At 41.6% G+C, this 15,680-nt stretch overlaps 1 protein-coding gene across 4 annotated transcripts in view; it reads left to right on the top strand.

Annotated features, from left to right (window-relative positions):
- Nucleotides 1-15,680, top strand: part of OTUD7A (OTU deubiquitinase 7A) — a 253,547-nt gene that overhangs the window by 95,255 nt on the left and 142,612 nt on the right. The window lies entirely within an intron of this gene.

A 15,680-nucleotide genomic window follows, 5' to 3' on the forward strand; every position in this document is an offset into this window, starting at 1 on the left:
GGGGTAAGTGAAAATCAAAAGGCTTGCTATAATAAAGGGATATAGTATATTTTGACAGGTTTCAGAGTAACAGCCGTGTTAGTCTGTATTCGCAAAAAGAAAAGGAGTACTTGTGGCACCTTAGAGACTAACCAATTTATTAGAGCATAAGCTTTCGTGAGCTACAGCTCACTTCCTCAGATGCAGGAAGTGAGCTGTAGCTCACGAAAGCTTATGCTCTAATAAATTGGTTAGTCTCTAAGGTGCCACAAGTACTCCTTTTCTTTTTGAGTATATTTTGAATTCTCATATCCTGAAAGCTTTGAAGCTGTGGTAAGGCCAGTTCTTTATTTGTTTGACTGCCACCTGCAGGTTGAGAGGAGAAGGAAGGCCAGGTTTGAGTAAGGACCCCAAAGGAAAACTCCTGATCTTGAAATATATTCATTTCCTTCAACGAACGTGAATTGTATAGTTCACAGATATTTATTCAGTCTTCTGGTCAGAGCTGTTTACTATTATAAATTTTGTAATGAAGCAGAAAACAGCAATCCCCTAGTCACTCTTCTTGTAGCTTGTTATAATACCATGATTTGAAAAGTACCCTTTCACAGAAGCCTTTGAAGAAATCATTTACATTTGTTTAGTAAATGCAATCTAAAGTAGAACTAATAGAAGAATGAGCTACTCATTCTCCTTTGACTCCTCCTTATTTAACATCTGTAGCAACAGAGACAACAATCATGACTATTTACAGAGCACGGCCCAGCCATTGTAAGTCCGCGTGGCAAGTGATGTTAGATGTTGTTTCATCAAGTTGATGCGGACGCAGCAGTGAAATGAGGACAAACACGTGCATGGAATTAAGCAATTTTTATTAAACTTTGGCACGGGGAGGGGCACTATCCACCCATCACCTATACTCTCCTCTACAGGTATTTAATTGGTTCGGTGCTGGGATTAAAGGACTCCTTACCATTATAACCCTTAACTCAGGGTACACTCTCCTCTGCCTACCCCAGGGCTCAGTTACTGAGTTCTAGCACCCTTGCCCCCCCCACCCACCCAAAGGAGGACAGAGGATGCTAAAGGGTGAGGACCTCAGCCCAGGGGGCCACAAATTCTTACCCTATCCTATGAGCCCAAGGCCCATCACCAAAGCCCAGCTCTTTTACCTCTGGGAACCCTTCATTTTATTCTTTTAACTGTATTGGAAACTAGCTGCAAGTTGCAATGAATTTACAACTCTGCTGTGGGGGCTGGGGTGGGGGAGTGAAAAGAGAGATAAATATAGTAAACACTGATGCCTATATAGGTGTAACTGTATCTAAATATTGCCCTAACCATTTTTTTTTCACATTTCTATAAATGCACCTATTGCATGTGTCAAACAGAACTTTATTGGCAAATGTTAACTAAGTAGCAATAGACTCATTCCCAAATTTAAAGTGATAGGCATAAAGTGTTCATCACTCCTAAGGAAAAAGGCTGAATGAACAGATAAACTTTGAACCATTTCCTGAAGATCAATGAACTAGGGCTTTGCTAGACCAATGAGGGAAGTGAATTTCAAAATCAAGTGTCCTGCCACTAGATATGCAAGTCTAGAGTGGATCTCAGTTTTGATGGTGCGCAAGGAGGGAGTTGCTAGGACTCAAAATGTACAGGGTTTTACAGATCAATGTCATCATATTGAATTTCATCTGGAAGCAAACAGAGAGCCAGAGTAGTCTTTCAAGCACTGATATATTATATCTCCTGTTACTAAACTCACTAAGCAGCAGGATCATAAATTCTGACCCACCTGAAACTTCCCAAGTAGTCTTCTAGGGTAGTACCATTCATGTGCTTTACAGCAATTCTGGGTCAAGCTCACAAAAGTCATGCATGCATAAACGTAGAGAGGTCTGCATCTGAGCGAATTTGATAATCATTGAGCCAAATACAGGTGAACAACATCTTGCTAAGGAAATATTGCTTTGCTACCAATGTAGTGCGTAATGTGATCCAAAAATTGTGAAATGTAGATGGTGCCAAATGACTATCCCACGTCCCCCAATTAAACCCCCAACTACAGACTTGTTTTCTGTAAAGCCCACAGACACTAACCCACTTCAGTCAAATACTGTCTTCCCCACCACAGCATTGTGTAAGAGGGCAGAAAAGCTCTTTCAATGGCTTCTTTGGGTTTCTCACTTTGTCTTGTCATCTACGATTGTCTTTTCAATTGTAAGCTGTGACTTTCTTTGTGACTTGAACAACACAAAGTGCACTGCTGTGTGTTATAAATATAAAGGAAAGGGTATATTTATAACAGTGTTTAACACGTAATTAATAATAATTGGATAAGCAAAAGAGCTGGGCTAATGGGTCAAAACTACCCTCCAAAAGCTGGCATCTCTGGCACTGAGTGCTGCCTCTTATTTCTGTGCAGATATGAATTCACCATGTCACAGGACTTAAACACACAGTCTTACTACTCTTGTGCCCATCTGTGCAGCTACAATTTATCAACTTTTACAGTCCAAAAATATTTCTTGTTCTGGACCATTGTCCTTTGTTTTAAGGATCCTGAATGTTTGTTCTTCACAGAAGAATTGCAGCAACTTGCAAATGATGTATGAAATTAAAAATCCCTCTTCACTGCTCAGAGGCTAAAAAATATCTGTTGTGCTGTTTGCCATAATATTCACAGCCAGAAAAAAGTCAAGTCCAGAAATGAGAGAAAAAATGGTATATAAACTTAAAAACAAATTATCCCTGCCCTAGCCCCACCTGCTGTCAGCCAGCTAGCTGGAATCTACTCTGCAAAAAGCCTTCCAACTGCTTGGAAACTAAATGTTAATTCTTAGCTTTCTGAGATATGTTTAATACATGTCTTCAGGGTGATGGTTGGGCCAGGGAATGGTTTACCCACCTGATATATTGAATATAGTGTTGGATTGCTTGTTCAGAGGTCAACACGCAATAATAGTAATACTACCTAGCTTTTATGTAACATTTTTCATCTTTGATCTCAAAGCACTTTAGAGGAAGTCAGTATCCTTGTCCCCATTTTACAGATGAGGAAACTGGGAAACACGGGGGGGGACATGTCTTGTCCAAGGTCACCCAGCAGGCCAGTGGCAGAATCGGGAATGGAACCTGGGTTTCCGGAATCTCGATCCAGTGCCCTATCCACTGGACCTCACTGTCTAGTAATGGAAGTAGATTCTGTGACAAAAATAATGGCTAGATACTGTAATCTGCATGTCATGCCAGGGATACAATATTGTCACCTTACCCATCAATAGTGTCATACCACTGTTTTCATGAATGGGGGCACCCAGCTTTTACAAATTGCATTGGTACATTCCTGTTGAAAGTGATTTTGTTCGGAAAAGAGGCTGTGAAAATGTCAGTGTGGGGTTTCAGGTTCGGGTCTCTGTTACTATTATTTGTATTGTCATAGTGCCCAAGAGCCTTAGTCATCGACCAGGACCCCATTGTACTAGGCACTCTACAAACAAAGAACAAAAAGACAGTCCTTGCCCCAAGGAACTGACAAACTCAGTATAAGACAAGAGTCAACAGCTGGGTACAGACAGATGGAGTACAACTAAAGTATTATCATCATGGTAGGCATTGGTCCCAGCATTCCAGAAGCCTGATCGTTGTCAAGTCTTTTGTAGCCATCCTGGCAGAAGAGGGTTTTGAGGAGGGACTTGAAGGTGGATAATAGCTTTTTGGGTGTTTACCTCCCAGGTGTGAGGAGCAATATAGAAGAAAGCCCAAAGGTGTTTTGTGTGACAAGATTAATTAGTGGACAGTGGAGGTTGGCGTCATTGGCCAGTCGGAGGCAAGTGCTGACAGCTTGATAGCAATTGATAGGTAGGGTGGGGATTAATTATAAAGGGTCTTCTAAAAGTGAATACAATGCAGCTTATGTTTGATGCAATAGAGCTGTGGGGGAGAGACAGTGGTTATATTTGTGCAGTTTAAAAGTAAGGACATACTGCATTCACAATTGCACCTTAACTACATCTATAATCTCCTCAGTGCCCAAGTCTCAGGTGGTAATGTATGAACAGAAAAGAACACATTGACCAATATGTTGAAAAGCAACTAGTGTGGGTTTTTTATAAGCTTGAGACTTCTCAAAGGGGCCTGATTTTCAGAAAATGTTAACTCTCTGAAAATCATGCCATTTTCACAATTCCTTTTCAGATTAGCACCATGTTTTAAGGGCTGTCTCTTTTACAGGAACCAGTTGCTCCACCAGGCAGAGACTCCTGGCTTTGTCTGCCCTTTCCATGTTAAAAAAGCATAGTAAGGTGGTGTTCTTCTAACTTAATTCACTCCCTGAGCCAGACTCTCAGCACCTTCTGATAGGCGGTTTACTGAACTGCTGCCATCTTAATCCCCAGTCTTCTGCCTGCATCTGGGGAAGCAGAAGTTACTCCAGAGCTCTCTCGGAGGGCTGTGCATGAGGCAGTGCCCCCTGCTTCCAGCTCGTTGGCAGCTTGGTAGTGAAAGGGATTCATTGGAGGCATGGGGTTTCCCCTCACTTAGTAGGTTTTCCCCATCACTTGTTATGGCAGTAGCAGTTTGCAGCAGAGCCCAGGAATAACATCAAAGGGCTCCAACCCTCAGAACCTCATGTTGGCACCCCTCGGACTGAATCATGCTTTGAAGACGAAAAGCACTATACAAGCACTATGTGTTTTCTATTATGAGTAATGATCGCAAATGCAATGTAACCCTGTGTGTGTGTATGTGAGAGAGAGAGCATGTTTTAGCAGAGATCTGTCACTTAAATAACTTGGAGTATAGCGAAAATATGCAGCCAAAATTTCAGAATTGCTCTCTGATGTTGTTTGCACATTCAGTTGCCTGGGCCCTTAAAGCCCTTTAACAGTCCACAATCTTGGGGCCCAACAATCCAGTTTGCCCAAATGAACGTTGGTTTACACGTGCATGCTAAGTACTCAACCATTTTTTACTCTTTTAATATGACTAAGCAGAATCAGTCAAGTTTGCTGTTGTCTGAGAATTTGGCCCGCACTTTGTATAAAGGCTCGTTAGGAAGGGACTTCATTTAAAAAAAAAAAAAGTTCATATCCAGGAAATAAACGTGGAGGTTTTCTTACCTCCTTTTAATAAAATCTCCTGTGTTTACATCATAAATCTATAAAATAGTAATATTCTATCTAAGAGTTAGGTATTGAGTATTTTAACATATACCCAGGTCCATCTGTGTATTCTATGCAAATGCTTGATTACTAATAGATATACTTTAATTCAAATCTATCATGGGAGAAAGAAAAGGGGGGGCATTAAAGCTATTGACTGTGTGGTAATATAATAGCCACATTCCTTTCTTCTACTAGCATCACGTTCCTCTGATCAATAGTCAGTCCAGTGCTGATAGTCCCAACAGAATACTGTAAATAGGGAAAAGCCTCAATTCTGTACTTCCACCCTCTCCCTCAACATCACCCACAGTTAGTCTCTAAGGTGCCACAAGTACTCCTTTTCTTTTTGCAGATACAGACTAACACGGCTGCTATTCTGACACCCACAGATAGTCAGTCTGTCGTTTTTACTGGTCACATTCAGTATAGGGAGAGGAGCCATAAAGAAATTAGTCCTTCCTGTCTGTCACTAAATAGAAAGTACTGCTTCTGTGATCGCTGGTTCAGCAAACTGAACAAGATGAATCAGCGAAAGCAGAACAGGAGTGTTTCTAGAAGGTTTGTAAGTAAGAGCAAGGTTGATGAAATATTGCTTGAGTTAGTTGACTCTTTGGTACGTTAGCTTACTCAGCAGGAAGGTGGGCCTGGTATGAAAAGCAAAAGAGAACCACAGTGGGTCTTTGTTAACACATTGCTGAGCTAGATGGGGAGATTAGTTCCCAGAAATGATCCCCCTGCTTCCTGCACTTTAGTCCATCCATTCACTCCACCTCTGTTCTAGACAGCACTCCAGTTATCTTATTGTAGCTAATGTAGAAAGACATTCCATGGAGATCCTTTTTGCCTAATATTTGACATCTCGTAGTTAGGAGAGGGATGGCTTCTGTCCCCTCCTCCTTTTTTCTGAGGGCTTCTCTCTCTCTTTCATTGGTTGAATTAGGAAGTGTGTTTACCAAGAAATGCAATAGATGGCTGGACATCACATGCTCACTAAAAGCTTTGGTGGCACAATAAGTTTGCCATTGATGGACATGAATTGAATCTGGGTGGTGCTCAATCTGAATCCTTTTGGATTTGCTATGATGTTGTCTCCTATCCACTGTTGTTCTACTCCCTAGCTCAAGTCACCATTGGGTCACAAGATTTCTGCTGTCTTACCGAAGTATTTATACCACATGGATTATTATGGTATCAGAATCCTGGGGGCCCTATATCACCCCCTCATCCCCTTTTATTTTCATGAGTGAGGGGAGGAATTTTTAGATGGGATTCTCTCCCTCCTGAGCCAGTGAGCAGTGCTGCCAGTCAGAATGAATGCAATGAGTTTGTGCTCTGGCTCCTTTAAAATGTATAACTAAATGGAAGCCTGCAGTGAAAAGGTCACATGCATCTCCCAAAAAGTTTAACAGCTATTTCCAAAGAGCCTCTGTATTTATGGAGCTTCCATATGTCAGTAGCTGAGCAGGCTCCTTTTATCTGGATTGGGCCCTTAAAATGGAAAATATTTCAGCCTATTAGACTCTGCTTTGTATACATGGTAGGAAGGAGAAAAAACTCAGCTTTTGGTCTTGCTCACATGTGTACAGTATCTCTCTTCATACTGTAGTAATAATCCACACAGACAAGGAAAGCTCTCAACATCCTTAAAGAACAAAAACAGTTGAAGACCAGTGAGTTTAAACTATGCTTTTCTTTTCAGAGAACTTTGCCGTCTCGGATTTTTTATGTATTTACTGAAACATCAAGTGACCCTTTCTTTCTTCTACCCCTGACTTTTGGGAGTAGCTATTTGAAAGATTGGTAGCTAGCAGGAAAAAAAATTACATTCTCCTTCCCACATTTGCCTGTATTTTATGGTTGATTTTCCTTCTCAATTTGCATGCTTTTCTAGGCTCTTTTATTTTCAAACAAAAAATACTGCCATTCTTCAAACCCAGATGCTTTTGATATGAAAAGAGGAGAAATACAGCATACTCACTGCTGCAGCGGATCCTCTCCCCAGCTACGGTTAAAAAAATAACAGCTCTTTCACTTTATTATTATTATTATGTGCTGCAGCTCGCATGAAGCCCTGTAAAGCCTTTCTCAGTTCCTTAGGATAATGTTGCCATCAGTATTACTGAATATGGCGCAAAGAGAGAGCTGTATCCCTCCATATTCTTTCCTTTTTAAAATAATCAGTAGTCTGAGAGAGGCTGTTTGTGGTTTGGAAACTATTGTCCTCCTTGCAGTTCTGTCCACTTTATTTTCTTTCCATAGGTGCACATATTGCAGCAAGTGCCATTAGCTTTCTCTTTAGCTTTTGCCTGTAGACGTTACTCCTCCATGTGGTGGTGGTGGTTTTATTTCTCTCCTCCTCCCCCGCTGGCCAAAGCTTATTTTTCGATCAATAGCCATTCCATTTCTGACTGTCAGAATTCCCTATTTCACACACGGATATTAACTCCATCCTTGCCTCCCTTTTTATAGCACATAACAATAGATGATGACAAAAGTGGCAATTAGAGCTAATGGTCTACTTCTCAGCGGTACCAAGCATCCACAACTCCCACTGAAGCAAGTTGGGAATGTTTAGCACCTCTGAAAAATCAGCATCAAATTTCACATTTAGCTTAGTCACTGCACCATTTCTTCATTATAAATAATGCATCTGCATGTTTCCCCACAGTCTCACCAACCAGCCCACTATGCTGTCCTTAAACCAGAGCTTCCTGTTAATTAGCCCATTTTATTTTTATATATTTTCCCAGTAAATTAAAAGTTATAAAAGCAAATGTATTCTCAAATGTTGTGACTACCTAGGTGGCTATAGCTCATCTGTACTGAGTGAAGATATAAGGGATGTTGCTGAATTGATCTGACAGACTAAAGAAATATGAGAGGCTTTTTTGCTTCTTGTGGCATATTGTATTCCTTTTGTGGTTTCATAAACAGCCGTGGATATTTTTAGAAATGAAAGCCATTTCATAGAAAAGTTAGGTTAACTGTATTACTTGTTAATGGTATGTAAACAGAACTCTGAAAAGGAGTTGCAATGTGAAGAAGCAAGACACGAAAAGGAAAAAAATTACAGATAACTAGGTAACTAACTTATTTACTTTTCTTGAAAAACCCTCTTTACCTATCGCTTTATTTCTAGGCACACATTTATAAATTATTTAATAAGACAGAATGAAAGTGGCTGCCATCAAACAAAACCTTGAACCCCCAAAGACACTACAAACATTTGAGCTTTTTTGATTTTTATGCTCAAGTTAATTGTACCTGCTTCTGTGCACAGACTCACATGCCTCAGTCCTGCCCATAAGAGACTACCCCTGTAGGTAAAAGATTAAATTTCTTGTCCTCTCCGATCAAATTGACAATAAAATTCTTCAGTGATATAATGGTTTTTGTGCTGTGGGCATCCGTTTACTGGAACGGGACTGAGACTGCTAACTTACCTTCATAGGCTATTGAACACCACTCAGACAGCTTTCAGTCACTATCAACCTGGATCAAATTCAAACCAATGGCTGACTCCTCCTGAAGGTCGAAACAACAGACTGGACTTCTACATAGAGTGCTTCCGCTGATGTGCACGGGCTGAAATTGTGGAAAAACAGCATCACTTGCCCCATAACCTCAGCCTTGCAGAACACAATGCCATCCACAGCCTCAGGAACAACTCTAACATTATAATCAAAAAGGCTGACAAAGGAGGTGCTGTCGTCATTCTGAATAGGTGAGACTATGAATGAGAGGCTGCTAGGCAGCTCTCTAACACCACATTCTACAGGCCATTACCCTCTGATCCCACTGAGGGTTACCAAAAGAAACTACACCATCTGCTCAAGAAACTCCCTGAAAAAGCACAGGAACAAATCTGCACAGACACACCCTGAGAATACCCCTGGTCGGGGTTCTATCTTCTATCCAAGATCCATAAACCTGGAAATCCTGGATGCCCCATCATCTCAGGCATTGACACCATGACAGCAGGATTGTCTGGCTATGTAGACTCTCTCCTCAGGCCCTACGCTACCAGCACTCCCAGCTATCTTTGAGACACCACTGACTTCCTGAGGAAATTACAATCCATTGATGATCTTCCAGAAAACACCATCCTGGCCACTATGGATGTAGAAGCCCTCTACACCAACATTCCACACAAAGATGGAATACAAGCCATCAGGAACAGTATCCCCGATAATGTCACAGCAAACCTGGTGGCTGAACTTTGTGACTTTGTCCTCACCCACAACTATTTCACGTTTGGGGACAATGTATACCTTCAAGTCAGCGGCACTGCTATGGGTACCTACATGGCCCCACAGTGTGCCAACATTTTTATGGCTGACTTAGAACAACGCTTCCTCAGCTCTTGTCCCCTAACACCCCTACTCTACTTGTGCTACATTGATGACATCTTCATCATCTGGACCCATGGAAAAGAAGCCCTTGAAGAATTCCACCATGATTTCAACAATTTCTATTCCACCATCAACCTCAGCCTGGACCAGTCCATACAAGAGATCCACTTCCTGGACACTACAGTGCTAATAAGCGATGGTCACATAAACACCACCCTATACCGGAAACCTACTGACTGCTATACTTACCAACGTGCCTCCAGCTTTCATCCAGACCACATCACACGATCCATTGTCTACAGCCAAGCTCTAAGATACAACTGCATTTGCTCCAACCCCTCAGACAGAAACAAACACCTACAAGATCTCTATCAAGCATTCTTAAAACTACAATACCCACCAGCTGAACTGAAGAAACAGATTGACAGAGCTAGAAGAGTACCCAGAAGTCACCTACTACAGGACCGGCCCAACAAAGAAAGTAACAGAATGCCACTAGCCATCACCTTCAGCCCCCAACTAAAACCTCTCTAGTGCATCATCAAGGATCTACAACCTATCCTGAAGGACGATCCCTCACTCTCACAGATCTTGGGAGACAGGCTTACAGACAGCCCCCCAACCTGAAGCAAATACTCACCAGCAACCACACACCACACAACAAAAACACTAACCCAGGAACCTATCCTTGCAACAAAGCCCGTTGCCAACTCTATCTATATCCATTCAAGGGACACCATCATAGGACCTAATCACGTTAGCCACGCCATCAGGGGCTCGTTCACCTGCACATCTACCAATGTGATATATGCCATCATGTGCCAGCAATGCCCCTCTGCCTTGTACACTGCCCAAACTGGACAGTCTCTATGCAAAAGAATAAATGGACACAAATCAGACATCAAGAATGATAACATTCAAAAACCAGGTGGAGAACATTTCAACCTCCCTGGATACTCAGTTACAGTCCTAAAAGTCACAATATTTCAAAAAAACTTCAAAAACAGACTCCAATGAGAAACTGCAGAACTGGAATTAATTTGCAAACTGGACACCATTAAATTAGGCTTGAATAAAGACTGGGAGTGGATGAGTCATTATACAAACTAAAAACTGTTTCCCCTACTGTTACTCACACCTTCTTGTCAACTGTTTTGAAATGGGCCATCCTGATTATCACTACAAAAGTTTTTTTTCTCCTGCTGATAATAGCCCACCTTAATTGATTAGTCTTGTTAGAGTTGGTATGGCAACCCCCATTTTTTCATGTTCTCTCTCTGTGTGTGTGTGTGTGTGTGTGTGTGTGTATTATACAGTAGGAAGATAGCTATATATATAGATAGATATAGATATATACACACACACACAGTAGGAAGACATATAATACAGTATATATATATAATATATATCTATCATGATATCATATCAGATGCATGCAGTGGAAAATACATATATCTTCCTACTGTATTTTCTACTGCATGCATCTGATGAAGTGGGTTTTAGCCCATGAAAGCTTATGCTCAAATAAATTTGTTAGTCTCTAAGGTGCCACAAGTACTCCTTGCTCTTTTTTCTAGCTTTGCTGCCTGACATAGCATAGCATAACAGCACAGGCAAGGACACACTGATTCAAAGCGGCACCATGGATCCTCCACATACCTAAGACAATGTATGGTGTACCTCATTCAGTACACTAACTGCCACAATAGCAACTAGGTGGGTGAAATCAGACAATCACTACACTCTCGATTGAACTCACCCAGGAAAATGACAAAAGACGAAAAACATCACATCACCTGTGGGTGAACACTTTCGCAAAGCAAACACTTTATACCTGACCTATCGGTCCTCATTCCCAAAGGAAACCTGCACAACATATTCAAAAGACAAGCCTGGGAGCTTAAATTCATAATTTCTCTAGACACTAAAAATCATGGACTGAATAAAGACACTGGATTTATGGCTTATAATAACACTCTGTAACCCACTCACAACCCCCTCAGCTGCTTTCACTCCCTTTTCACTTCCCCCATCCCCATGACTGGAGGGGTGTTAGCAGGCCACTTCATCTTGAATATTCCCTTGAAATGGGACCACTGATGCTAAACAGTCTGTTCCGTCTTATATTTAGCAGTGACAGTCTAACATAGTTTCCCAGACCTGAAGAAGAGCTCTCCGGAGCTCAAAAGCTTGTCTCTCTCACAAACAGAAGTTGGTCCAATAAAAGATATTACCTCATTCGCTCTGTGTCTCTCATATCTTGGGACCAACGTGGCTACAACAATACTTCATTTAGTATAGCAATGGCTTTTGCCACAGGAGTATTCCAGTCCCTCCCTGCACCAGGGCTAATTTCTCAACATCATCTTTTAACTGAAGGCAGGGCTACATTTAGGCAATATGAGTCTGTCTACACTAGAAACAAGTTGCTGGTTTAGCTATGTTATACCAGAAAAAGCCCCTAATATAGATGCAGTTATATCGGCAAAAGATTGCTTTTGCTGTGCTGGCAAAAACACCTTTTGCTCATACAACTTTGTCTACATTAGGGGATTTTGGCAGGATAAAAATTTTGTAAAACATCCCCCTGAGTCACATTACTAAACCGGGGAAAGTGTTTAGCATAGACCTGGGCTGAGGTCCTAGGCTGTGTGGTCCCCATTTGGTGTGGAGGTGGCTCCAGCTTTTCCCTTAGGAGTGCACTAGGGACTCTGTACTTCTCAATCCTCTCCAGTCAGTTTCCCCAGTATTTACCTCAGGGGTTATCCACTGTGACAGGTGGACTAGGCTCACTGCACTCTTTCTTGCCTGCCACACACATTTCTCTGCTCGTCTGGTGTTTGCAGGGGCCCTCCAGGGCAATGGGTTGTGGAATTAACGTCATATTGAACTGTATGGGGTAGTTCACTCTTCTGAGAGCTATTGTTTCAGGCTGCCTGCAGACTCAGGCAGACATCACAGCATTGTTTACACTTGGTCACAGCATCATAGAAGTGTAGGACTGGAAGGGACCTCGAGAGGTGATCTACTCCAGTCCCCTGCGCTCAAGGCAGGACTGCGTAATAATTAGACTATTCCTAAAAAGGTGTTTGTCTAACGTGTTAGTCCAAGTGTATACATCTTTGATAAACAAAACATCTCCTCCCTTTTTTCCCCTGCCTGTCCTTCCCCTGTCTGTCCCTGAAGGGAGTCTGAACCCAGCCTGCAGCTAGGGCTGGATTAAGGCGTAAGCATTATAGACTCATGCCTTCTATACCAATATTCCAGCCATGTGTATTATCCCACCAAGTCTCTATGATGCCAATTATGTCATAGTTATGTTTATTTCACTATTCAGTATTTCTAGTTCTTTCTGTTTAATCCCTACTTCTTGCATTAGTATACAGACATCTAATATGCTCATTTGATTTCTTCTGTGTTCCCTCTTGTCTCCCCTTTGCCCTGCTATGATGGCCCATGCGCCCCCTAGACTCCAACCCTTCTCCCAGGTCTCCATGTTTTTGACTTGGCTTTTGTCTCCCATCTCCATCGAACCTAGTTTTAAGCACTCCTCGCTAGTATCCAGGTACTCTTCCCCTTCCTTGATAGGTGGACCCCATCTGTGTTCAGTAATCCTTCTTCCCAGAACAGCATCCTGTCATGTTTGTCAAGTTTTCCTTCATAACCATGACAGCTAGAAATTTACTTTTTTTAATGGAAGCTAAGATTCTGATATAAACACTTTACTCCTGGGGCTCTAGGCATGAATCTATAATGCTTATGCCTTAATACAGCCCTGGCTGCAGGCTGGGATCAGACTCCCTTCAGAACACTGAAATGGGCTAGCATAGTCATGCTATACTAATGGCCTAAATTTCCTTTCTTTCTCATCATACAATATGACACATGATCTTCATTGCTCTTCTCTAGCCTGCCACTCCCAGTGAGCTGTGAAAGACAGAGAAGAGAATTCAAATGCTGATCCCCTGTATGGCAATGTCTCACTGCTCAGTCACTAGCATGGCTATCAAGTTGTTTAATGGCCTGTAATAGTGCATTTGGCTGGATTTTCTGTATAATTCATAAATGGGGATACTGTCCCTCTGGATTTGTCTGACACATGGATTTTGTTGTTCCTAATGAGATCTTCACAGGCTGTCAATTATTTATGTAGTTTAAGCGAAATACACAGAATGGGATTGCTATACTTCAATTATGCACCTTCAAAATGTTAGGAAGGGAATCATCCCTGATTCCATGTCTCATACGCATATTTTCTCTTTTGTGTCTGTTCTAAAAAGGCTGTAAGTGACACTGCAGGGGGTTTAGAAGTGAAAAAAGAATTAATCCCAGTGCTCTTTTTAATTCCCTTGCAAACGGAATACAGTAACCAAATAGCATCAGCTTTCACAGAAACAGGAGACAAAGGGGGAAAAGAGATTTCCAACTTTATTTTGGTGTATTGTGTGAACTCTTTTCTACTGTAATTCACAGGTAAATGCAGGCATGTTGTCATTTAGCTATTGTGTGCAGTAGAGAGCTTACTGCAAGGCATGCATGGGGTTGAATGCAAGCAGCATTGTGCAAGCATTTATCCAAAGCTGAAACGAAACTATCCTTTACTCTTGCAATATAAAGTTTAAGGACATTTAAGATTGTTCTTCGAATCTTTCTGTACCTTGACAGCTCTATTCTGGTTTTGTTTTTTGTTTTTGTACTCGCTATAAATGTACACGTTGTTCTTCTCCTCCTTATCCAGTCATACAGGCTGCTTGATGGGTGCATTGGCTGCATAACTCTTTGTAACGGAAGCCTTCAAAAGACTGGCCTCAGAGCTTCCATCCATTAATGCTAATGTGATGATTCTCTGTAGCCCTTTACCATGTGTAGTTATTTATACCAATGCAAAGCATGACCCAGTCAAAGTGGTAGCATTTTAAACCTGCTCTGCCTTCACTTTGTACTGATATAAAGGACTACACAAGGGATATGTCTATCGTGCCCCGAAGATTGGACTATGGGCTGTGAATAGCAATGCCCACTAAAGAGCTGCACTGTAACTTCCCTGGGTGGATGCTGAAGATGCAAACTCAAAGGTTTTGATTTTCACTGACATAGTCATCTTCAAACAGGACTTTATTAAAGGTGAACTCTGAACATTTCAGTTCATGCCTGCAGCATCCACATGGGGATGCACAGCACTTTTAAGCGCATTCCTATTCACACCCCCTCGTCTGAGCTGTGGGACCAGGTGAACATGCCCCTTGGTGCATGGCAGCAGGGAATCAAGCCCTGTGTTTCATAGAGTAACTGACACGTATGTGTCAAGAACTGCATGTGCAAAAGATTTCACTTTAAGGGAACACACTACAAGTCTTCACATGGACTATGCACTTGACACTGACTTGAATGCTTAATACTGTCTCTGATCTTTATGTACAAGAAGATAATGTATGCTTGGAGAACTGTATCAGTAAGACTACTCATACAGAGCTCATAATGCTAACACTTTTGATGCCAGTAAGCTGCTGTCCACATCCTTATTGGTTGAATCCACTGCCTACTCTCTCCAAAACTGAAATCAGTGGCACAAGCCAAGTGTAGAAAAGTGGATTTTAACTCTCACAGGGAGGAAAAACCGGTGCAGTTAATTACTAAATGCTTTCTCGGGGTCTTTGCCCATTCAAGTTTTGCATTGTGATTATGCATTTAACAGTGTGATTAGATTTAGATTGTAAGGGCTAGGGTGGGACAGAGACCAAGTCAGCCTTTGTCTTACACAGGATCCAGCACATTATTATTACTAAACAGATAAATACTAAGTAAATCCTTTGCTCCACCAATATTCTATGATTGTCGTAGAGATTTAAGAAACACACTCAAAAATAGTGAGAGTTCCCATGCACTGTCTATAAAGGGATTTGTAAATGAGAAGTGGACTAGAAAGACAAGCACAGTTGGTAGTGGAGGAAACCCTTCTTGTGCCTTGCACTGTGGAATTTATATATGAAGTAGTCATCTTTTAAAATGAGCCCACCAGAATGCTCCTCTGTACCTGGGGAATTTGGGCTACCTGCTGGATAAGTGCCAGCTGGCTTTTTCCTGTGTACTTAAATCTTTTTTAAGACCGCAAAAATTTCAGTGTTGATGTGATTTGGTAATTCAAGCTACTTTATTTTATTTTGCCTCTACCTAGCTT

This window comes from Lepidochelys kempii, chromosome 10 (assembly GCF_965140285.1).
Source record: "Lepidochelys kempii isolate rLepKem1 chromosome 10, rLepKem1.hap1, whole genome shotgun sequence".
In the NCBI taxonomy this organism is placed as follows: Eukaryota; Metazoa; Chordata; order Testudines; family Cheloniidae; genus Lepidochelys; species Lepidochelys kempii.